Below are 26,153 nucleotides of genomic sequence, written 5' to 3' on the forward strand. Positions count from 1 at the left end.
TTTCTTTCTTCCAAAATAAACACCTCCATGCAGTATTAAAGGAACATCAATATTTGTCAAATTCGAAGCTAGCTTTAAATGCCTGCAAGACCATATGCAAAATATTTCAACAAGTGTGTTCTTTGAACAGAAAAAAGTGAATCAAAATATATTTCACTGAAAAGAAATCCAGGGCTATCAAGACACATAGCAACATTAAAAAACCAGACACTTTTATGACAACCTTTAAGACCCCTCCTTCAGCAAATATTTAATTTTTGTATGATGTATCAATAAAAATCTTAAATCTCCTTTGCATTTAAATCCCAATGATTACGGCAAAGCCCCCCCCCCCCCGGTTAAAAAACAAAAACTTGTGCCTAACTGATGCAGTGAACTCTGAGCACATCCAGTATAGAGCATGTAAGGCATGTTGCCGGTTGCAACATGCAACAGCCCTGCGTGATTTGTGCTGTTGCTGGTTGCAACAGGTTTTTTTTTTTTTAAAAAGGTATGGTGCTGCACGCAGGCACAAGGGAGCATGCCATTCCACTCAGCCCCACACAAGCAGCATGCACACCATGCATGTGACGTGTGAGCAGACCCATACCAGTAAAGCATGGCCATGTGCTCCATGTGGCTCTCTTCTCCATTTGAATGTCATGCCCTTCCTCCAGCCTGCCTTGTTGCTAATGGGAAGGGAGGAGGGGAAGCCAAAGGCCGGGTCGCGCAGCCTGCTGAGCCCCCTTCCCACTAATTGGTCCCATATGGTTTCCGTGCCTCTTTCCAAGCGACAGGAACTTTGGCCACTGGTGGAAAAAAAAGAGGCTGCGGGCAGGAATGGGAGGAGAAGGAGCCCAGGAAAGGAGTTGCCACCCAGTGGCCGCGCCCAGTGGGGCTTGGAGCAGCGAGGGAGGCTCAGGCGAAGTCCAGTCCAGTCCAGTCCAGACTGGGGGAGAGGCTGCCAGGCATCCAGCGCAACCTGGGAGCTCCCTTCCTCCCTCCCTCCTCTCCCCTCCCCCAGCAGGAGTTCAGGAAAGGCAGCCTGAGGAAGCAATGCGGAAGGCGGGGACTGTGCCTGCCCGCTTGCAGTGAGCTCATCCCTGCTTGCACTGCCTGGCTGGCGCTGCTAGGAGAGTCCCGCTCGGGACGCGCACCGGGGAGCCCCTGAAGCGCCTGGGAGGCGCGCGACTGCCTGCAAGGCGCGGGTAAGTGGCCCCTCTCAGGGGAGAGGGGGCCAGGTGGGGCGCTCCCCCCGCCCTGCAGCTTCTCCAGCCCGACACCGTCTCCCTCCAGCCCGGGGTTTCCTGGCTTGGGCTTTGCAGGGACATTTTCTTTCTGGAAGGGAAGCGGGGAGGAAACAAAGTTTCTGCCTGGGGAATGTGCATGGGCATGCCTGTGCAGGAGGCTTGGGTTGCAACCCTGGCCACTGCACTTACCTAGGAGTAGGTCCCACTGAAATACTTCCAAGTAGAGAACATAGGATTGTGACCTTGGCTCCTCTTCCCCCCCCCCCCAGGAGTGTGAGGGAGTGGTGGGGGTGCCTGCTGGGGCAGGAAGGCAGTGGTGCAGCCCTCTCCAGGAGGGTCCAGGAGTTTGCTTGCGGGCTGGCACGGATAAGGGGGTTTCCAAGGGATATGGGGTCGGGATGCTGCTGGAGGCTTAGAGCCTGCCTGCCATTCGTGAGGAAGGAGGCGTGAGAATGCACCCATGGGTTCATTGCACTCATCCGCTTGATACTGGACACCCAGTGAGCTGAGAAAATGGGCTGTCGCTGGAGGGGAGGGGGCACTCAGGGTAAGGCTGGTGCCCTGGAACCCTTGGGTTCTAGAGCACGTCCAAAGTGCCCAGTATGTCCCACAGGTCTGGGAAAGTGTCTGTGTATACTGTAATGTGTGGAGTATGCCTGGTCACTTCACATGTGGTGATTTTTTTTCCTGAACAGTTCCCTAGAGGACAAAAAATGTATGTACACAGCCATGTGTGACAAATGCACATGTGTCTTTGCTGTATGTTCTTGTGGGGAAAAATGGACTTGTTTATGAGTTGCGTATAATTAATGGGGTGTGTTGTACATAGAAGTAATATCTGTTTGGGAGAACGATTGTGTGTGAAGCAGCTATGCAAGTGCTTGGTAATGTGTCCCCAATTCTCACCAGAATTCACTACTGAAATTTGTGAATTAAGATGGTATCTGAGTATGTGCAGAAAACCTTCCCTTTTCCACTGAGTAACCAAAGCCAGTCCCAACACATTTGTGATTAGAGGGCAGGGCTTGTGATGTCAGAAGGTGTAATTTTCAGGCAGGTTTGAACCCTGAAGTTTTCTCTTCAGAATTTAACACTGATAGTGGGAGTGAAGCTGTACTTTCTGCATGGGATGGGATGCAGGACTGATATGGCTTTTTTGTATGTTGACTGTGCTGGAAAAATAGAAATTTAGAGCCAGAACAAATCTATTATTGTCTGGGAATCTACTCACTTGGCAATTGTTCTGTGGCTATTTTCCACTTGAAAATACAATTAAGTATTCAGAAAATGGGCTTGCTCACCTGTGGGAAATCTCAGTTAAGGCCTACTGCTGTGTCAGTCATTTTATGGAGATATGCGAGTCAACTTCCAAGCACAAACTGACAACACATTGCCAGATGAATTCCCCATTAACCCATTTCTGTGCAGCCCATAGGTGTACACATTTGATCCCTGTTGCGTATATGCAGTGTTAGGCAGAAATGGCTTAAACGCTACTTGAAAAGTGAAAAATACTATAATCACCTTTGGGAGGGGGGCACTGTCAGCTGTGTGTGGCAAAACATGCACTGCTATAAAGATCACATGCAGTCATCAAACCATGTGATAAAAGTAGCATTTGTTCTGGCCCTTAAGAGGAACCTAAGCTTGCTGGCATTGGGGAGAAATGTCAAGAGATTACACCTGGAGGCCCAGACAAGGGTAGTGTCAAATGGCACTTCAGTTTCCAAAGTAGAATGTTCCAGACTCTTGTATGAAAAGATGCAGAATTCTTTTGGCAGATGGAACATCATGGGGTGGAGGAAGGGCTGTTAAAATCTTTTTCCAGATAAGCTTAAATACTGTGTTGGCATTAAAGAAACCTGATCTAGAAATGACAGTTTTGTTTCTGCTTTGTGGGAATAGTAATGATAGAGAGAGTTTTGATTCTCATCTGATGAAACCAGTACGAAATGCTTTTGTGTGTGTGCTATCTATAACCAAATATATATAACAATATATATATGTAACAGTAGAGTTCGATGTGACAGAACTGTCCAGATAAGGGTGGGAAAGCATTTTGGGTCAAGATGTGAAGAAGGGACTAATGTTCAAGTTAGTCACTACTTCAGGCTAAGAACTCTTAGTCCAGGTCTGACCTAGAAGGTAACCAAAACTTTTTCATTCCATTCAATGTTATATAGAAAAGTTCATTTATTTGTGCAATGTGTGTATGCTATTTTTAGAGTACAGTATTGTTCTTGTACAAATAACCCTGATGTTGCTTACTTTTCTTCCCTTGTAGCATGCAGTCATTTGGATATGTTGCAGTTTTGGTGATGTCCAGCCCCTATGGTTCCTAATTTCCTTGCTTTCCTCTTGTGTTTATGATTGTCAAGTGTCTTTGGAAGGAAGACTGAAAAAACCCCAAGCAAGGTATTATTTGATATGCTTCTTCAATTTGTACTTTTTGTAAATTATTTGATTGCTTTTCATGATGCATTAGTTCCTGGGTTTTTAAAAATATTTTGTCAGAGGGAAAGGGGAGAGAGGCTTATCTGTCCAGAAGATTTGTATTCCAACTTAAAAGACAAAACACTAGTGCAAAGTGAGTATTGTTGTATTTTGTTGTGAACATATGCATGATGGAGCATCACAGTAGTTTACTGTGTTAAGAACTGTTAAGAACATCTATTTGGCTATGGGAAGTTCACAAGGGTGTTTTCCTGCCTTTGGTGACAAATGAATAGGATGAAAGAATAATAATCTTGTGTAGTATGTATGCGGTGCATTTTGAGTGTTCAAAACATTTGATATTATCTCCATAATCCTTAAAGAGTGCTGTAAAAATAGATCAGTATCATCTCCAACTTGCAGGTGCACGGCTGAGTTGAAAGAAGATGACTTGTGTAAGGCCACTGCATGAGTTTGTGGGAGTGGGAGTGTGACAGGAACTGGGATTCTGTGGTTTGCTGCTCAATCTAAGTCTTTCTCGATTGTCAGGTGCCATCCTGCTGTGAGGGAATGTTTTCCAGTCAATGCTGGGATATTTTCAGTAGTATATACCTGGTGCTAATCTTAATACTTCTTCTCAGGTGGAGTTATGACTCCTGTCCTTTTACCCCTCTTCTGTATATATGACAAATGAAGAAGAAATAACCGCTAGAGGTGTTTCCTGTGTATATCTGAAGCAAGCAAGCATATCCAGAATTGTGACATGTGCAGTAGGGAGAAAGGAACTAGGGCTGTGTTGTCTTTGCTGGCCCCTCTTTCTTCCTTCCATGTGGCAGTAGCCAAAGTGGCACTTCAGTCATATACTTGGGAAGGAAAGTTTTCCCTGCTTGGCAAAAGAGTCACTACTTTACTAATGGGAAAGTTGAAATTTCTGTTTAATAGCAGGGTTCTTTTGATTGCTTGGAGCAAAAGAATTTGCAAGTGGTAGGACAGTACTTATTATAATGTTTCTAAATGTGCTTTACTCAGCCAGTCCATTTAAAAAGTCTTGTGTACAGATTAGATAGTGAATTTCAGTTGTTTGCAATGTTAATTGGTAGCCAAAACGTTTTGTATCTTGAACCGTAAAACCATAGCATAATATCCAATGTGTAATAAGTAGAGGAAATAAATATGATATCTTGCATCCTTCAGAATTTCCTCTGAAACACTGCTTGTGATTTTTTTGTAGTAGTTGTTGCTGCCGCTGAATACACAGCTATTCTGAGACTTCCGAATTGCTGTGATCTGAGTATTGGTAGTGAAGAAATGGATGTCATGGTGTTTTTTTTTCCCATCACTTGTTATAGGAAAACAAATGGCTAAATGTGAAAATTGCTGCTGGTAGTAGGGCAAACCTATAGCTTCAGCAGTGCATGTGAGGCTGTACTCTGCTTGACATTATAAAGTGCCAGTTGTTCAGCTTTCTGGGTTTAGCTAACCACTGGAATGTCCAAATGATGATAAATTAGGTCCACTGCAGAGCCAAAGCATACTTGGTTCTTTTCCAAACTTGCTAACTTCCCATAACTGCCTCTAGGAAAGAGACATTTTGTGTCTTTAGCTGGAGTCTTGTATAGTTGATGCCATGGCAACTCTGAATTGGAGGGCATCATTTTAAAGTCAGCTGAGGAGTTTACTGGACTGTATATTTTTAAGGTGGAGTTTCATATTGTGTAAATGCCTTCTTCTGAATTATTTTATGGTCTCAAACACTTCCTAGTTAGCACAGCATGCATTTGGATGTTTAAATCTGTTTCAGAAGCTATTGATAGACAATCTGATAGCCTAAATAGGACTGAAAGAGAGCTAAAAATGTGGCCAGTTCCACAAGATTACTTGTAGGAGATGGCACCATTGAGGGAATGAGCAAATGGAGAAAAGTGTCAAGCCAACTGCTGCGTATGGCTAGCAAATTGTACAGTACAGGCATGTGCTGCTTAACAACCATTCTCTTAATGATGGACTGCATATATGACAGTGGTCAAAGCACAGTAAAGATGCTCTTGATGAGGCAATCATGTCTCCCATAGCCTGCAGCAGAGTGTCTGTTTACACAACAGAGAGGCTCTTAATGCAAAGAAGAGGCAATCTGTCTCCAGTAGTCTAGCAGGGAATGTCTGTTTACACAACAAAGGCAACAGATTGGACTGAATGTTCACTTAGTGACCCAATCACATAACAACAGGAAAAGGAGAATGTATCCCTGTCATTAAGTGGCACACATCTGCATTTATGACCATGAGACATGATGTGTGGAAAGGGAGCTTGTATATTGCACAGGGTGGGGAATTGTGTGTGTGTGAGTGACAGAGAGAGAGCAGGAAAAAATGTGCACAAGCACAATCTTTGTCAGTGAGGGCCAGGCTATCCAGTGGGAATGGAAGACAAGTTTTGCCCTTCATGTAGCAGTGTTTTAAAGCAGGTTTGTTGTTTTTCTCTTCATAATAGAATACCAATCCTAACTGCACTGGGCTTGCACCTCAGCTCTACATATGAAAAATATGGGATCTTGTCCATGTTTACCAGGTCACTGAACATCCTGGTGGGACATGACCTTCCTTTCTCAGATGAGCTCTACCCAGAAAGGAAGTAGGCTAGTGACTGCAGAGAATGGCTTTCAGAATAGACTTGCAACTACTTGCTTTTCAAAACCCTCAAAGTATTTTATAGGAAGTTGATCCTTGCAGTGATATGCATGTGCAGGTGTCAGCTACATAATTGTCTCAATGTATGGTACTGTATTTCACAATGCAGATGGTCCATGTGGTGAGCAGTTCTTGCATATTATGGCTGAGAAGTGGGAAGCATTTCTGGCCGTGTCCCATGCAGGACTTGTGATATATAAAAATATGCTCTAGTTCTTATGGTTGTGTATATAAGGTTGCAAACATCATGCTTTAAGTTTTTTTTCCCCCCATCCCATATCTTCATAAAGAGACAAATTCTAGGAAAGTTTGCTTTATTGTCAGTGGCACTACATGCTAAAATCACCTATCATGGTGTTTGTGTTTGGAACTATCCATAGTTACATCTTGTGGAGTGGATGGAGCAAGTATATCATGTACTTGCAGATGATATGTGAATTTAGCGTGTTTTGGATATTAAAAAACGTTCGGTGATTATATATACCTTTTACCTAAACTTTAGTTGCTGAACATGGTTCAGGATGTGGACTCACCTCCCTGCATTACAATCTCTGCGCATGAACTGGAGGTTGTCCATGACTTTGTGTACCTTGGCTCAACGATCTCCGACACTCATTCTCTCGATACCGAGCTAAACAAGCGCATCGGTAAAGCAGCTACCACGTTTTCCAGACTCACAAAGAGAGTCTGGTCCAACAAGAAGCTGACGGAACATACCAAGATGCAGGTCTACAGAGCTTGCGTCCTGAGTACACTTCTGTACTGCAGTGAGTCATGGACTCTTCGCTCACAACAGGAGAGGAAACTGAGCGCTTTCCACATGCGCTGCCTCCGACGCATCCTCGGCATCACCTGGCAGGACAAAGTTCCAAACAACACAGTCCTGGAACGTGCTGGAATCCCTAGCATGTATTCACTGCTGAAACAGAGACGCCTGCGTTGGCTTGGTCATGTCGTGAGAATGGATGATGGCCGGATCCCAAAGGATCTCCTCTATGGAGAACTCGTGGAAGGAAAGCGCCCTACAGGTAGACCACAGCTGCGATACAAGGACATCTGCAAGAGGGATCTGAAGGCCTTAGTGATGGACCTCAACAAGTGGGAAACCCTGGCCTCTGAGCGGCCCGCTTGGAGGCAGGCTGTGCAGCATGGCCTTTCCCAGTTTGAAGAGACACTTTGCCAACAGTCTGAGGCTAAGAGGCAAAGAAGGAAGGCCCATAGCCAGGGAGACAGACCAGGGACAGACTGCACTTGCTCCCGGTGTGGAAGGGATTGTCACTCCCGGATTGGCCTTTTCAGCCACACTAGACGCTGTGCCAGAACCACCTTTCAGAGCGCGATACCATAGTCTTTCGAGACTGAAGGTTGCCAATACAATACAATAGTTGCTGAACAAGTATTTCTTTGATATTTTCCTTGTTGAGTAAATTTAAAACAAATCTTTAAATCCTGTTTAGCTACAGTGGAATTAAAAATGTTAATATTAACATGACTTTATAGAGCTGCAAGGTGCATTGGTAAATTAAGATTGCAATCCTGTACACACTTATATGGGAGTAAGTGCCTTGGACTTCTGAGTATAAAGTATAGGACTGGGCTGCACATTAAATAATGCTTTAGTTGATTTTAGGTGAGTGCAAATTTTAATGAATGGGATAGTGATTTGCTTGTTTTGTATTAGATCTGTAATTTATTTATGTAGGAAGTGAGAAAAAACATGTTAAAGGTGCGCCTCTTTCAAAGTGGTAACTTTTGTTGAATTTTAAGATCTCTCAGACTTCTTTCAGCATCTTAAAAAGATGTACTGAGGTTTCTGTAATAGTAACTGTATTGAAATTGTTGATGAAAAGGCAGGCAGTCTAGTTGATTAAAGTTAATTGGATAACAATCCAATAAATTTCAGGTTAACAATGTTCCTATATAATGCATGACAAATAACTGACTTATGTGTCCTATGAGTATTTTTTTCCATGTTCTGTTTTTTATTTGGTGGATGCAGCTTTTTTTTGTAATAGAGGTTTTAGTGAAAAATAAAACACTTGTGTAATTACATTGATAATTGACTGTGCTTTTGTGTTGAATGATGGGCAGCCCAATTCTAACCTCTGTTGGGCCGAGTGGCCTGTGTTGTATCCAGCACGGGTTAGGAACAGGCTGGAGATCTCCTCTGGATGAGGGGATATTCTCACTCTTACCCTGTTTCAAGCTGTAGCCTGTTCAGTGGGGCTATTTGGATCTGCACCAGCTAATGTGCTGGTTCAAGTCTCAGAAGACCTGTGGCCCTCCTTGTATCTGTTCCTCCCTCACCTTGCCCTTGAGCTACTCTGCAGAGTACTCACCTCTGCTGGCAGCTGAAGATTCAGATGCAGGGCCCGCTCAGGCCTTCTTGCCAGTGCTTACTTAGATGCTACTTACCTTGTGAACAGGCTGGGTTGTGCCAGCTAGCGCCAGTGCAGCAGCTTCTGTGCTGGCATTAGTGATACATAGGATTGGGCTGTCAGTAGTCAACTCAGTATAGTTGCTCCAGCCTTTTGTGTAAGTAGGTCAATCTTCCACAGCACTATCAAAGGCCTTTATTTGTTCAATATAACCTGCCATCTTGCCCAGCTCCTCCTGTGAGTGTGCCATGGGGCACAGTTTAAGAACCACTGGCCAAAACCTTTGTTTACAGCAGGTTCTGATTTCACAAGAGCCACCAGCATGGAGGTGAATCTTCATTTCCCGTTTCTTCATTTGCAGCAGAATTAAAAAGGCTTTCAGAACACTGACTTCAAGAAAGGTCTTAATAGTGCATTAAGAGACAAATTTGTATATGGATTCTACAGTGAGTGTATTCAAAAGAAACTTAACTGAGGAAAATCTGACTTTCAGTCATGTGGAAGTTGGAGTGGCAAGGGAGACAGCAGCTAGAAATGTTGTGGAAATACAGAGTAGGGTTAGAGAAGGAAGGAAGAGACATACATAGCTGCTAAACAGCTGCTAAACAGAATAAGAGATGATGTATTAAAGCAACAAATGCATATTATTGGTGTGGAGGTGGATTTATTTCCGTTCCCTGCTAAGTGCAGATTTAAAGATGTGTACCGCAGAAAATGGAATCGGAAGGAACATATTCAAAGAGTACGTAGCATTGCAAGGAGTACAGGTGACAGTGCATCATGATGCAAGCAGAAAAAGATTCAGGTTCTTGACCTTGATACAGACAGTAAGAGTGATCAGTCTAGCCTGGAAATACATAATATGATCAAAGATGACAAATCAGCATTTTGGTTTATCCCCAAGGGTAGCTGGAAAGGTGCTCCGGATGCAATTGGACAAGGAGCAACAGTGTCTGTTATTCCACAAGTGGATTATGAAAAAGCTTTCTCAGATATCAAATTAAGAATGTACAATTCATTGCTGAAGATATACACAGGACAAAGGACTGTACCCTTGGATGTGGTACGAGTTAATATGGAACATTACAATAGATGTATTCTGGATTTGTATGTGGTTGAACAAAGTGACCACCACTGTGGGGATGTGAATGATGAAGAAACTGCCCCTGGATTTGAAATAAAGATGCTGCAATCGCACCTATCAGTGTACTGTCTGGCAATATGCTCACACACTTGAATCCATCCTTGCCCCTCAAGTTAGGCTATGATGCTTCATCTTATGGAATAGGAGCAGTACTACTTCATGAGATTCCTGACTGTCAAGGAAGTCAATAGTATTTGCCTCTTGATCTCTGTCAGCTGCAGAATGTAACTATGTACAAATAGACAAGGAGGCCTTAAGTCTAGTGTGGGGTATGCAGAAATTCAACCAGTATCTATATGGAAGAAAATTAACCCTCATCACTGATCACTATTTTTTAGTTTCTATTCTGAATCCACTGAAGGGAATTTCTTTAATGGTTTCATCTGAAATGCAGTGCTGAGCTCCCTTCCTGGCATCCATAGATACTGAAATCCGTGAATGCCAAGCCCTTCGATAAAGAGGGCCCGTTGTATATGGTGGATAAACAAGGCAGATGGCACAAAAGTGCCAAATGTGTTCTTGTCAATGCATTGTTTTTAAGAAATGGAGTATTCAAAATTGTAATGTTTGCTGGCATGGACCCATACTGAATTATAGGTCCTAAGTTTGTATTCATTGCACTTGGGTTAAGAAATTCATCTAGTAAGTTAAGGATAACTTAGTGGTTGAATAAATTTGGTTTTGAATAGCTATAGCATGCTCCAAAGTTCCAGTGGTGTGTTTGGCCCCAAAGATTTCATTCTTTAGTATGAAAGAAAATCAATCTCTCTTTCTCTCTGTCTCTCTCTCTCTCCGTGTGTGTGTGTGGGCACTTCATGTGGCACATGAAACCTTTGACGTTTATTACCCCAAGAGTGGTGATTGCCACTAGCTTGGATAGTTTAAATAAAAGAAGAGTGGATAGATTCATGGAGTTTACCAATGGCCTCCAGGTGCATCAGCACTATGTTGCAGGGGAGCAAAGGAAGAAGTACAGTATGCCTTCTCTTTTCCACTTTTGGACTTCTGGCAGGTGGCTGTTGCCCCACGGTGGGTAACTGGATTGTGAATTAGATGGGCTTTTGTCCTGATCCAGCAGGACTCTTATTTTGTTCTTTATGTTCCATTAAAGTTGTATCAGTAACTCCTTGATAGAGCATATGCTTTGCATGCAAAAAAAATATGCCATGTTCAATCCCTGGAAAAGACCCTTGACTGTAATACTGGAGAACTACTATCTGTCAGTGCACACAATACTGAGCTACATGGACCAGTGATCTGATCATGAGGCATGTTTAAATTGGGGAATGGTCTGCTTGCCTTTACTTTTCTCATAGGCTTTATGAGGTCAATGGATTGTTGGCTCTAGCTTTGCCAGTAGTTTCAGAGAAGTTAGTGGCCCACCTCAACATAAGATAAGCTCTGATGAATCTAATTTAGAATTCAGTTTGCAGCAGGCCTGTCAGATGCCTTTGAAAAGCTTGTAAGCTGGACACAGAAGTGGTGTTCATTCTCATACAAGAGTAGCTTGTTTTTGATCAAACTGACTAATCATAATTTGCTCAAATATTGACCTCAAAAGTATTGTGTCTGGTTCATCATATGGCATAGAAAAGTATGCTTTAACTCAGTCCCATATAGTTGTGCGTTCTTCCTTGTGTAAGAATCTAGATGTGCATTTGAATGAGCAACATCCTATATTTTGCAAATATCTTACTGTCCTAAAGCCCACAGCTCTGCTTACCTGTTTGTTAAAGAAAATCTGCTTTTTTCAGATATTGGATATGAGTGAGAGTGAATCGCCTGTAATGAATCTTGTCTTCAGTCATTTTGATTGGACTTAAGAAACCAGTCTTCTTTTCTCAAGATTTAGTAAGGGAAAAAGTCTGTGAACTCCTGCCACATGTTAATAATACACAGTTTTTCCCAAAGTAGTAGTATTCCCTGAAAGTTTTTTGAATCATTTTGATCTTGAAGTTCTATTTTTGTACTTAACTTATGATTATACAGTTGTGATGAGTCTAGATTTTCCACATCTACAAAATATACCTGGGTGGCAAAATGATAGCTTAGGAGCCATGAGCAGCTTTCAGGTAGTTCATGTATGGTTCCCCAGACTCACCTTCACATCCCGTCCTCTTCTAGGTATTTGTACTTGTGGGGATAGGTAAAGTCTGCAAGTGAATGTGTATCTGTAGGCATGAATTGAATGGGTATTCATTTTTGCCTCTAAATGTAAAAGTTGCCCAGCTGCTCTGCATTATTTCCATTTGGGTATGCATCTTTGTGCTGACGCAAGTAATCATGTGCAACTGGAATTGGATTGGAGTGAATGTATTAGAACGAGTCCACATTTTAAAAATCTCAGAGAACCAATAATTTTTTTGTTTGTATAAGGCTTCCTTGCCCAGATTCAATTCTTAGCCATTAATCTGGTTCCCTTTGACCAATGTTTGCAAGTCTAGTTTGGCCAGTTAGGAGCTTAACGTGAGTATATGTGTTTGAAGAAGTAGGCTTATAAGACATAGTCGCCCTGGAGACAGTGATACATGTACTGTGTTGTGTACTTTAAGGCACATCTACCCTTAACTTATATTTGACATTGTAATGTGCTTGCAATGCTTCCTAACCCCTGGTACATACGCTGAGGCTATTTGCATTAATACTTTTATGACCTGAGCATAGGAAAGTTGTGAAGCTGTTGTGGGCTGTACTGTCTGTATGGCCAGCTTTCTTGTTTTCAGCATAAGTGTCTCTTTGAAAGACAAAGTCATTTGCTGTATAGTGCCACATTGGGAGCACTGGCATGGTGTGCCCTTAAAATTCTATCTTTTTTTCCACTACTTTATTTGGCTTCCATCCATCTGTTGCTCTTTTTAGATTTGAGCTTTGGTGATGTTTGTTTTTCTTTAATAAACTCAACAGAAGTATTATATGACTGAACTTTGTTAGTTCACTAATCTGGCATTTTCCCCCACTGTAACTCTTTTACAAGGGTTTCCTGAAGGCATCCATTTCTGGCTGTTGTGAGCCAATACTTTTCCTACTGTACTGCTGGATTATTCCTAAAATGTCAACAGTACATCTTCCTATTTCTGTAGGTTTTTTACTTCTGCCATTTTTGTTTTTGTGTAGACCTAAATGTAGCAGCTTTTGGAAGATATGGAAATACTTCTAAGCATTCCCAGTTTGGGGGGGGGAAGCAAGGAGTTTGAGATCTCCCATGTTCCACTATAGAAATTTGTTGGCAAATTGTCCTTCAGTCAGACCCACAAGAAAGTCAGGCGAAACAAAGAAAGCTCAAAAGTTAGCTTACTTAGCTTTCCACTACTGAGAAGCCACAAGCAGGCTTGATGAACCAATTAGCAAAATGCTCCCCCTCACCCCCAGTGAAATGCAATGCAAACTTTTTAAAAAACTTTGTTTTATTTTCTACAAAGAGAAAGAAAAAGGAAAAAAAAAACCAACCAGTGTCCAAAACAAAATCAAATGTACATATGTGAAGTGCCTATAAACCAGGGGTGGCCAAACTGCAACTTGGGAGCCACATGTGATTCTTTGACGTATAATGTGTGGCTTTTGGAAACATGTTGGCTGAGCTCCTTTTTGCATCACAATGGATATGTTAATAACAAATTTTCAAGCTTGAGTCCACTGGATTAAACATAAGTAGTGATCATGGTGAGTAAATATATTTAAGAATGTAAATGCTTCTTCAGTATTGTGGCTCTCATGCATCTGAAGTGTATTGTATGTGGCTCTTATGTTAACCTAGTTTGGCCACCCCTGCTATAGACAAATGTATATACCATATGTAACAAAATTAAATACATGTCTACCCCCATATTCATGGGGGATCTGTTCCAGGGACCCTTGGCAGTTATGGAAACTGAAGATACAGGGAAACCTGTTTCAGAAGTTCCCACACACTCATTAATTTTGTTTAAATCCTTACTGGACCAAAAATGTTCTTGCTTCACAGGTTGCTATAAGCATACAAAGTTATAGTGATGCACAGGCTGCCTCCTGGAAGCCTGAACACTTGAAAAGACTTGATCAATGTTAACAGGAAACAGAAGTGAACTCCTTCCTGTTAACATCTAGTTTTTTTAAGTGTTTTTTAACATCTAGTTTTTTTCAACATCTAGTTTTTTTCCAGGAGGCATCCTGTGTATCACTGTAAGCTTGTATGCTTACAGCAACCTGTAAAGCAAAACCATTCTCCGTCTGGTAAGCATTTAAATAATATTAATGGCTCTGATACCAGATCAGGGATACAGGAGACTGCCTGTATAAAGAATCAAAAACTCTGTAGTGAGTTTTTTTTTTAAAGTATGCAGTCGGAATACAATAAGCTTGATATTTCCTCTCTTCTGACATACAATTTAAATAAAAGAACTGAAACATGGAAATACCCTCATTAAGAAATTAATATCTTTTATCCAGGTAGGAGTGTGTAGGTGGGGGTTTGGCTGCTTGTATATGAAACATGGCAGGAAAGCAGGGTCTAAAAACTGTGCCTGGCTAAGAAGAACTTTAATATATTATTCAAACTAAAGTATGGGGAAGGGAAATCCCAAGTGACTCAGGCAGCTTCATCTGTCTTTGGACTGTGACCAGGGAACAAGTTTCCTTTAGATCAGCAATTTTCAATCTTTTTCATCTCATGGCACACTGACAAGGAGCTAAAATTATCAAGACACAACACCAGTTTGGAACAAAAAACAAGCAAAAAAACATAGTCTGGCAGAACACTGGCAATAAAGCCCATGTCGACACAGGGCCAGAAACCATGCTTTACCAGAGAGCATCATGAAAATTCAAGTTTATTTTCTGCCACAAATTACCAAAATAAAGCAAATGACTAGAAAATGCTGGAGGATATTTATGAGGCAAGACAAAATGTTAACTGGGTTGCATGCCTGTCTACACTGACTGTGAATAGAGACTGCTTCAGAAAACCAATCTGTGCGTGTGATACTGAGGTGGTTCAGATGAACCAGTTTGAATAGAAAGGTACTGGGTTCAGAAACCTTAGGAGGGACAGTACAAAGTTCAACATGTTCTGGAACCTTGTTCTGAAGCACTCTGAATTCATTTAGTTGCTGTCCAAGCTGTTGCTACTTTGACTTGTTGACCTAGGCTGGTCTCCAAACTTTTTTGCACGAGGACTGCATTGTATATCTGACAGTGCTGAGAACCAGAAAATACATGGAGAAATGATGTGCTGAGAGTTAGAATACAATAAGTGGGTGAAGGTGGATGGAGTGGAGAGCAGAGGGCAAAATTGACTTGCACAGGAAGAGGGGGGAATGGATTTTGAAAAAGGATTGAAAAAGCATGGGTATACACTGTATACCACATTTAGCAACTAGAAGTGCTGAATGTAATGGAATAATTTCATTCCGGTAAGAATGGAATATTTTCCTTCCGGTCTCTCATTCTGGGAGACCCAAGAAGTGAGTCTTTTGAGCTGCTGTTAATCCACTGGGAAACTGCACAGGCTGGATAAAAACCTCTGGACGGCTGGATGTGGCACGTAGTCTGTGGTATGGAGGTCCTTGACCTAGTCGCCTAAATATGCACAGCAGAACATGTTCTTTAATTCTCTTCTCACTCAATTGTAAATCATATTCTGGTGGTAGCAAAGCTTATGGAGCATGCTTAGTGCTCAGATTATAGGGGAAAGCCACAAGGTGAAACTGGGTATGTGAAAGCTGTAGATCAGGGGTCTCTAAACTTTTTGGCTGAAGGGCCACATCAAATATCTGGCACAGGGTCGAGGGCCGGAAAAAATTAAATATAAAATTTAATTAAATACATTAGAGATGGAACTTGGATGAATGAATAAATGATTGGGCTCAAATGTCCAGGACTTCTCTGAGCACGAACAAAGCCTAAGAAATAAAGCACACACTTAAATGGACCCTCATTCCACCACCCCACAAGCACAACTCTGGTTGTGTTGGTCAGCTGGGTCAGATGTTCTTAGGGGATCAGAGGCTGGCTGCGGGCCAGATAGAGGCTTGCTGTGGGCTGCATCTGGCCCCCAGGCTGGGGTTTGGCAACCCTTGCTGTAGATGAATAAGAATTTGCCTCATTGTTGTGGTATCCCTCCTATTCTCCTGCTAGCCTTGCGGGGTTCCAGTTGCTAAGACTTTCTGGTCCTGATAGTAATAGTCTGCTATATAATTTCATGACGTGAGCCTTCTGTGGGAACATCTAAGGTAGGTAAGAATGTGGATGGAGCTACAGATCCTCTAATTCTACAGACAGCACGTTGTCATGCAGTTTAATTTTGCAGCAAGCCATGCTCTATGGTAGTTTCTTAGTATATACCTGTGATGAGATTCCTGCAGACAAGATTAATGTATTTTTAAATTTTTTATTAGTGTGGAGCCTGTGTGGAAGACTGCATTAAAATAAGTGACTTCAAGTTGATTGTTCCAACTTGAAGGGACACATGGCCCTGACTTTGTGATTCGGATTTTGGGGAAAAAGTTATTTGATGAAACATACATACAGAACAGTGTTACTTTTACCATGAAGTGAAAGTTTGAGATTACTTTGATGTTTACTTCAAGTGAAAGAGTGATGTTAACATGTGATGCTACTGTCAGGGACTTGAACAGAGGAACTGAATATTTGTATTTTGCTTGTACTGTACAAATGGATCTTCAAGTTGTACCCCCAACCCAGTGGCTCCCAAACTTTTTTGACTGGTGGCTTCCATGACCTACTGGGCCATTGGCTACAGCTTCCCATTAGGGCTATAATCCTATAGATTATATAGGGTGGTGGGCTTTTGCATGGATTCTGCTGCTCACCTGGTTGGCTTCTGTGGCTCCCCAGGGAATCACGGCTCACAGTTTGGAAACCACTGCCTCAACCTTTCCGTAAGGGCACATATTAGGAGTGTGTCTGAATACATGCAGTGAGAGTGAGACGTATATGATAGAGTTGTGTCAGAGAACCTGTATTGGCTTAGGGGTGTTTCTTGGTGATAATATATGTGGCAAACCTAATTTTACTTATTTGTTTTTTAATTAAGAAAGTGTGGAAAAGCATGTATTTGGTGTAGGCAAGAAAATGGAATGTCAGAAGTTTGGAGAAAACAGACTATGATAGATAAATCTCTTGAGAGATTTATTTGGGTAGCAAGGTATGGGAAATTTTTCTCTCTGCGAGTTGTTTTAGTTAAACACAAGTTGTGAAGGAGATAAGCTAAAACTTGTTAGTAACTGAAGAAACGCCCTTATAGAGATGTGTTTGTGTAAAATTGTATATGAATGAGAACCTTGTGGTTATATAGCTGGAGGTTAGTCTATTGGAAGTCATGTTTGCTTTTTGCATGGTTATGAAACATTTTGTGTGGCATTGGCTTTGGCCTCCCATAATTCTAAAAAAAAATATAAAAAAATAAAAAGGGACACACACACACACACACACACAGAACAAACACTCCAAATTCAGATTATATGCATTGCATAATTTAGATCTGAATCTCATTTTATATGCTAGCTGTGAAAAGCTTTTAATCGCTAAAAATCTGAAGTTACTGGTTTCGATTAGCTGTGAATTATTTCAGCTTTGCTTTGTTTGCCTTGAATCTTAAAGAATTCCTCTAATTTTGAAGTTTTTGTATTTTGCCTTTGGCCAAAATAGAATCTTAATAGGCCTTTGAAACAAATATGCTGCATAGCATCAAATTTATCAGATTGTAGGGACTGGAATTTGTCATACTGAGTTTGACTTATGCTGAAGTGAAAGGGAGAATAATAGTATTGATATGAAAAGGGGAGTTTAATCTTTGTTTCATATAGACATATACATTTTAAGGTGAAAAGTTTAAATATTTAAAAACTACAGATTCAAGTGCTTTCAGGTTCATAGGTAAACCTACACTGTAACATTTTTATCCTTTAGTTAAGCATATTGCTTTAAAAAAAATAAGTATAGTGGGATATGTAACATAAACCCTACACTCTCACTGTTAGAAATTTTAGGCTTCCTATTTTTGAAAACTTTGCAGGTGAAAGGAATAATAGAAAAGTTATGGATGAATAAAATCTGAAATATTTTTCCTGTGGGTCATAATCTGCCCTTCTGTAATTTTTGTTTTTAGAGTACAGACACTAAGACTGAACAATTAATTATTTGGGAGCAAGGGCTATAGAACTCATACTCAACTTATTTCTGAGTGTGTTTGTAAAGACCTGTGCTCTGACAGCTGCTGAAAAATGTCCTCCTAATGTGGTTCAATCTCGTATTGCCTTCCATGCTCTAGGAAGGCTCTGAACCATGAACCACTCTGAAAAATTAGTTCCTTTCCATGACAGAGCTACCCCCCATTTGACTGCCAGCATTAGTGTAGATGTAGAAGGAACGTGTTTAACACGTTCCTTCTACATTATTCAAAGCATCATATGTTGCAAAGAAGTGGAACCAAATTAGGGGAGATGTCTCAGAAAAGATGTCTCAAAAAAGACATAGTGGAAATGGAAAAGGTGCAAAAGAGAGCGACTAAGATGATTACGGGGCTGGGGCACCTTCCTTATGAGGAAAGGCTACGGCATTTGGGCCTCTTCAGCCTAGAAAAGAGGCGCCTGAGGGGGGACATGATTGAGACATACAAAATTATGCAGGGGATGGACAGAGTGGATAGGGAGATGCTCTTTACACTCTCACATAACACCAGAACCAGGGGACATCCACTAAAATTGAGTGTTGGGAGAGTTAGGACAGACAAAATAAAATATTTCTTTACTCAGCGTGTGGTTGGTCTGTGGAACTCCTTGCCACAGGATGTGGTGATGGTATCTAGCCTGGACGTCTTTAAAAGGGGATTGGACAAGTTTCTGGAGGAAAAATCCATTACGGGGTACAAGCCATGATGTGTATGTGCAACTTCCTGATTTTAGAATTGGGTTATGTCAGAATGCCAGATGCAAGGGAGGGCACCAGGATGAGGTCTCTTGTTATCTGGTGTGCTCCCTGGGGCATTTGGTGGGCCACTGTGAGATATAGGAAGCTGGACTAGATGGGCCTATGGCCTGATCCAGTGGGGCTGTTCTTATGAGAAGAATCAGTTTTTTAGCTGTTTTGATGTGGTAATATGAGATTCAAGCCTTAATTCCATTATCCTGTACTATGGGTCTTGCTTGCAATTCACCACAATTGCAGTGTCTCTTAATCCAGTTGGTTTGCATATTTGCTAATTTATGTAAACTGTGATTAAACTTGAGACAGTACATTGTGTGCCTATTTTTTTTTAAAAAGAATTTGTACTAGAAAAGAATGCATATAAAGAAACATAGGGTTGCATTCTGCTTGACAACTCTGTCATGAACACCCACATGTCAGCTGGACTGTCATTTTTCTATCTGAGCTGTGCAAAAGCTGTTTTACCACCAGTGACTTATTTAGTGTCTTCAGAACAATCAATAGCGTGTTGCTTCTTGTCCAGTTAAAAAGGACGGGATTTGGAAACCATTAGTTCAGATGAAGAGGTTTTAGACTCTTGAGTTCTACGATATTTCCTGATGAAGAAGTTCCTTTTTGACCCACCTTTTTCTGTATATTGGACCCAAAGTGGGTGACAATTTAAAAAGCAGCCTCAGTTGTAACAGTAAAACCACAATCAGTGTATTCATTGCAACCCAAAATTGCACTGCTTTAAATGCTTTATGAAAAAGAAGCACCATCATGTTTCTTCTAAGAGAAGTAATAACTTGGCCCCTTGGGAAGGAAATTCCCCAACTACAGCACCACTGTAGAGAAGGTCCTAAATTTTATGACCACCACCAACCTTACTTCTGAAGAAGGTGGTACATGAAGCAGGCCTGCTGTAATGCCGAGATAGAGAGGACCCAAGCTTTCTGGGCTTGAAAGGTCAGTACTAGTCCCTCTGTGATTCCAGAAACAAACTGGCAAGCATGTCTTTCGGTATGGAAACTTCTTGCTTAAAAGTAAAACAAAAATGAACCTAAACACAGACATGAATTCTGTCTTGATGCACCGATATCTGAATATCTAACTGCCCCTTAGCACTGCTTGTGTTCCCAGTGAGCTAGATCAACCCTCACGAATCTCACACCTACGAATGAGGCACGTTCATTCAGGTCCCTTTATCTTCCACCCACTCTCCCTTAATATCCTACCACTTCTGTTATTTCTGATGGGGCGTACCATATCTACATACACTGTCATTTGCATAAATTGTCATGTATGGAACTGGAAGGCACTTTTTTGGAACAATTTTGCTGTTTTCAGGAGTAGTATTTGAAGTCTGTGAGGTATAAGCAATATAAACATATCTAAGTATTGTTTAATGCTGTTTCAAAAGAAGGAACAGCCTGATATTTTTGGCAGACTTTATTGGTTAAAATTGTTATCTGGAGAGTTAAAAGCCAAGTATACTTTCTACTGTGATTATGTATTGGAATTTGGAAATAATGAAAAGCTTTAGAAAAATTCAGGGGGGAAAATGATAGCTGAAGTGTGTGTGTGTGTGTGTGTGTACATGTACACACAGACACCCACTCACCCCATCCTTATGTGCATAGGGATCATGAGATGGGGATTTACCATGCCAAATCAGAATTGTTGGCTTTACTAGGAAAAATACATTTTTCCAGCTGAATTCTTCAAACTCCTTACATGTCATAGGCAGATGTGATAGTCATCTTTGGCTTGGAAATGCTTAATTATGGTATCTCAACATATCTTGAGAAACTTGTGCAAGGCACTGTGGGACAAATGAAGAGCAAGATGCTTACAGAACAGGTGCTGCTTTAATTAATAACTTAATATTGGTGGAATTGGCTCAGTGTAGTCATGATTTATTTGTTGGGCCAGCTAGTGGGCTGCAGTTCAAAGAGTTCTTTTAGAATCATGCAGTGGAGTTTTCAAATAGTGTTTTTCCTTCAATGGCAGCTTTCTGTGGTGAGCAACAGTTTCTGAACTGTTCATGGTGTGTGTGTGTGTGGGGGGGGGAGAAACACAGAAACTGGCTTGTATCAATGCATTTGCAGCACAACTCTATTGAATTAAGACTATGGCTCATGAATGCTTAGTCTTTTTTTTACTTATTTGTGTGGCTTTTAATTCAGTGAAGGTTTAGCACTGAATTAATTTTCCCTTCCTGCATCTCCATTACATTCTTCAAATTATAAAACATTGAGTTCTGTCTTCCTCTGTGATTGTGCCCACTCTTTTCTGGTTCCAGTTGGAAGAAGTCTGGAAGAAGATACCTGCTTTGTCTCAGTGAAGTGTGCTTGAAGTTTTGGTTTGGTCTGTGTTGGAGAATCTGTACTGGAACTTTGTATGAAGCAAAGCTACAGACATGTGAGGTTTTGTCTCCAGCATTGGAGAAATATCTCTCTGAATTTGAAAAGGGCTAGACCTCAGCCTGCTTTTACACCAAATTTCTCTATGTGCAAAAGCAGATTGACACAGTGGGAAGAGAGATTATTTTATGCCTGTGTGAAATATTATAAACTATAAAAGTATAAAATAAAGTTGTATAAAATAAAGTTGATGGCTCAAGCCATTATCATAAGGCAGCAGTTTTTCAACCAGTGTGCCACAGCACATTGGTGTGCTGCAAAGGGTTCGCATGTTTGCCATGGGAGTTTGGAAGATGGTCATTTATTAGTAGCTGGCAGTACAGCCTTGTCAATTGTCAAAAAACTACAAGTGTGCCTTGACAATTTTAGTGCTTTATCAGTGTGCTGTGATATGAAAAAGGTTGAAAATTGCTGTCATAAGGTATGGTGAATTGCCTTTGGGCATGAGAAGACTCTAATGTCCTGATTTTGTGGGAGCTTTATAAACAGTATTGATGTATTGATTGCCTGCAGTACATTGAAAGGTAATATTTTGGTTTTATAATACAGATTTTATTGAATGACACAGTTTAAATGCAGGTGGGTGTCCTTATCTGCAAATTTGGGATCTGTGCATTTGACTTAACCCAGATCTCAACCAGTGTCTGGGCAGCCTCACTTTACCTTCCCGGTGCAACCAGAAGTTCCTTCCAGCTGTACTTGGGAGGTGTTCTGAGGTGCGGGGAGGCCACAATTTCCACTTGTGTCCGGAGGTTCTCTGAGGGCCCCACCCACAGATTTCATTATCTGTGGGTTTTGGTATCCACTGGGGTCTGGAAACAGATCCCCGTGGATACTGAGATCTGACCTATAAGTGTAAACAAGCCAACTATATAGGGAAGGAAAACATGAAGATGAGTGTTCATGATTGCAGAAAGAATCACTTGTCTCTAAGTGAAAACATTAAGTGTTACAGTCTTGGCATGATTAATGCCTTGATATGCCTGAAACACTTTTCACTACTAGTGTGGAAAGCCCCTGTAAGTTAGAATAAAATATGATTATTTACTGTAACATCTGTTGCTATAAATGGTACCTTCCACCTTCAGATTCCTTTGAGAATTCATCATAGGCTAAGCTGGGCTAGACTGCGATTGCACACTTTAGGCTCCAAAAGGAATTCAAAAAATTCTGTAGGCTGAAAAAAGCACAATTGCTTGTCCAGTAATGGATCTGCAGGTTTCCCAGTATATGCATTTAGTGTGTTCACTTTTCTGCTCTGTATGTGGGTGGGGAGAGATGAGATTATGATTATGTACTTGTGAATTTTTCAGGTGGAAAGGTCCATATTGCCCTAAAAAACTCATACGTGCAGAGTCTGAAAACAAACACTATATTATTTGTTGAAAACATACTTTCAATGTATAAATGATAAAAGTACAATAATAATGCAAATATCTGTGCACTCTTCTTTTCTTGTAAACTTAATACTTTGAGACTGAACAAAAAAACCCCTCTTCTATGACTAATGGATAGAGTTTTGTGAAGGAAGGAGAAAAAACCAACCACCCTTCAGGTAGGTTTTGAAATGGTAACACAACCTATGGGACAATGACACTTTGTATTAAAAATTGGTCAGTTATTTTATCCAGCTATTTTCTTCCTATTCTGCTTTTTCTTCATCATTGGTGTTTATACTTCTGGTGTGTTTTTCCCAGAGGAGCCTAATGGTGTAGTGGCTATGGGCAGGAGTGCCTTTTTCTGACTCTGTCTGGTTCTTCAGCTGTGCCTCTTCATGTTCTAGTTTTCTCCATGTTGGACAACTGTAATGTGCTTTGCAAAGGGCTTCTCTTGAGGTTGTGTGAGAAACTCCCATCAGTCTAGAAGGTAGCACCATAGTTTTATCTGACATTTGGTGTTCAGATTGTATCGGTGCCAATGCTATACCAGTTTTATTAGCAATCAGTTTGTTTAGAGTTTAATTCAAGGTTATGGGTTTTTGCCATTGAAACTCTAAATCAGCAATTTTCAACCACTATACATTATACATTAGTGTGCTGTGAGCAGTCCACAAGTGTGCCTGGGAATTTGAGGGAGAAATATTTATTAATAGGGCTATTGGGCGATGTGAGTCCTCTGCTAGCAGTGTGTTGTGCCTTGTCAATTGTAAAAAAACAACAACAAAAAAGATGGTATGCCTTGACTACTTTAGTGTCTTGTCAGTGTGCTGTGAAATGAAAAAGGTTGCAAATTGCTTCTCTTGGATTGGGCTGTCTCAAGAACAACCTTGTTTTGAACACACCTAAGTTCTTCATGCTGTCAGAGGTGTGGTGGGTGTCAGCAAGAGATAGCTACCCAAATTATGGAATAGATTCCCTAGAGAGCTTTGGTTGTCTCCTTTCCTGCTTTAAAGGATGTATTGAAGGCTATATTGCAGTTGAACCTTTTGAAATGGCGTTAATGGAATGTGCATCTTGTGTGTGTTAGTTCATCTTAATGTATTGTCACTTTTCAGTATTTTAAGGTAAGATGTCTTGAGTGCACACTCATTGATGGATGGTCTGTATGTGAAGGGAGGGCTTGTATAGCTTGAGTACTGTTAGGGCATAAAGACAAACTACATTGCTTTGGTGAGAGTGATACCATCCAGTGTTTGGAATCGAGAGAAGGTAAATGCTGCCCTCAGTCGCAGCATTTACCCTCCCCATAGTAGTGAATGGTAGAGAAGTTCCTTTGAGGTCAGCAGTAGAATAAGAACTGAGCCTGTAACCTCTTTGTTAAAACCATCCCTTGAGGATTAAGCCTATTCCTATCTGCAGACTTGCCCATTCACCTGGGTTATAGGCAGGGGCTGTCACTCAGTGGTAGAGCCCCTTCTTTGCATGCAAAAGGTCCCAGGTTCAATTCCAAGCAACTCCACATAGAGCAGAGAAAATTCATGACTTCTACTCTGGAGAGCACTTTCCACTGTCAACAATACTGTGCTAGCTAGACCAATGGACAGACTTTTTATAAGGAAGCATTCTGTGTATTCTTTGGTTACTAGTGCTGGAATCTTTGAAATTGGTTTGTATAGTACTATAAATACATGTGAAATCTAATGGATGGTGTGGAAATAATTGGGGGGGGAAGGACTTCAGTCTTCCCCTTTCTTTCTCCAACTCCATTCAGTATCTGAGGCATCATTCCCACTCTCCTCTATATTTTAGAGTAGCAGGGCGGTTTGGGCTTATTTCCTTCCCTGTCCCTCAGGCTGTAAGCCTTCATTCTTTGATAGGCTGAGCATGAAAAGTTGGATCCCTATGCCTTTATGTAATAAGCCAAAAAAAAATTCTCTGCCTCAAGGAACTTGCAATCAAAAGTCTGATAAGGAAGGGGAGGGAGAGAGTGAACCAATTACAAATACTTAGGCCTGGTTGCTGTTGGGGGTTGTCAGTGCTATGTGACTGCAGTCCTGTCCCAAATAAAGAAAGGCAGTTTGTTCGGCAAAGTGCCTGAAACTAACAGCCCATGACTGAACAGGGAGAACAGAAAGTGAACATTATCTTTGGAATTAGCAGCACATAGTTACTTTCAGAATAGAACAAGATTGGCTGCCATCTGGGCATTCTGCTCTGTATTTCTGCACAGCAGTTTAAGGGCTTCAGAGAGGAGTACTTTGCATATGTGTGAACTGAAGTTTTACTGCCTAAATCTGCAACACCATGGAATGTTTTGAGTTCACCAAAATGAGTGTGGGTACTTGCATCTTGGACTTGGGGACATGTAGTAACCCTTCCTTTGCTATTTTGGATAGGAATATGCTTGCCATTGCATTTTTTTTTCCTCGCTCCCTCTGGTGCACAAAAAGACTCTTGTGCAGAAAATCCTTTTAGGTTTATTTCAAAGCCTTGTTGAGGATGTTTGCAATGCAGTATGAATCAGTGGAGGCTACTTTTGACTGGAGATGACGATTCTGCTGGCCGTAATCCTGGCCCTGGCAATAAATACTGTACTATTCAGAAAGGATGTGTTAGATCTGGGTTTATTTTTGAAGTTAATGTCTGTTTGAAGAATTTACAGTGCTGCACTTCTGTTGGTCAAAGCATTTATGCTTTTAATGTCATGTGGCTCTCCTCTCTCTGTGAGTGTCTGGTTTGAATGCCTTGTTTCCTGCTCTAATCTTTCTTGCCCTTTAAACTAGTGAAGTCTTAAAGATTCTTTTACAACTTTGTCTTTAATCTTCTGCATCAACTTGTCAGATATCTGTTCCTATACAGATTAATACTGCCAGGTTGCCTTTTCATTCAGACAGTGCAATGGGGGAAAGGGTTTATATAGGAACAGTCTAGATGTCTGCCATAGCATCTTCAAAAAGAGCTGCTACTCTTTGCAGTATTTCAGCAGAAGGATTGTCAAGCTGTCATGCTACATGTAGCAGATGCACAAAACATTGATTTAGAGACATGCACACCCTCTGAAATTACTGGAAGTCATCTGGGCCCTTTGTTTAGACTAGAGAAAGATTATAGCTTTTTGAGGGGGGAGCTCTGCCTTTTCTGTGTCCTGTTTTATCATATATTTTTGATATGGCTTTCTTTGCATTTTTAAATAGATCTGAAGTTGCTTTAGAATTCCAACAAAGGCACTTCTGTTTTGTCAAGTGCTGCTGGGACCAGTACTGGGTAAGCCTTAAAAATAGGGGAAGCAGGGGGCCTGAAATTGTTAAGTGAATCAAAAACAAGATTGTTTAAGGAATCGTTTTGCCTACAGTACTGTGGAAGATACATTCATTTAAAGCTGAGTGCTGCATGAAACTGCACTATTGGAGACTTTGTTTCCTAAAAGGCAGGAAACTGGCACTGCTTCCCCATACTACTCAGAATGCACTGCTCCCACTAGCTACAATGGTGGTCAATCACAGCCAGGTTGAAAAATGCATTAAGGAATTGGTGCTAAAAGAAGCAGCCTTCTGGGAGGTATTACTTCTGAATGGT

At 41.2% G+C, this 26,153-nt stretch overlaps 1 protein-coding gene across 3 annotated transcripts in view; it reads left to right on the top strand.

The window, feature by feature from the left end:
• The first annotated feature begins 992 nt into the window (after window positions 1–992).
• The window catches only part of TANC1 (tetratricopeptide repeat, ankyrin repeat and coiled-coil containing 1), a 180,548-nt gene continuing 155,387 nt past the window's right edge, over window positions 993–26,153 (top strand). For 2 of the 3 annotated variants that reach the window (XM_066612033.1, XM_066612034.1), the window contains exons 1-2: window positions 993–1,187; window positions 3,514–3,644. The gene's annotated coding sequence lies outside the window, so the exon portion shown is untranslated. The remainder of the gene's footprint in view (window positions 1,188–3,513; window positions 3,645–26,153) is intronic. The other variant, XM_066612035.1, reaches the window with a different exon arrangement.

Source organism: Tiliqua scincoides, chromosome 1 (genome assembly GCF_035046505.1).
Source record: "Tiliqua scincoides isolate rTilSci1 chromosome 1, rTilSci1.hap2, whole genome shotgun sequence".
Taxonomy (NCBI): Eukaryota; Metazoa; Chordata; class Lepidosauria; order Squamata; family Scincidae; genus Tiliqua; species Tiliqua scincoides.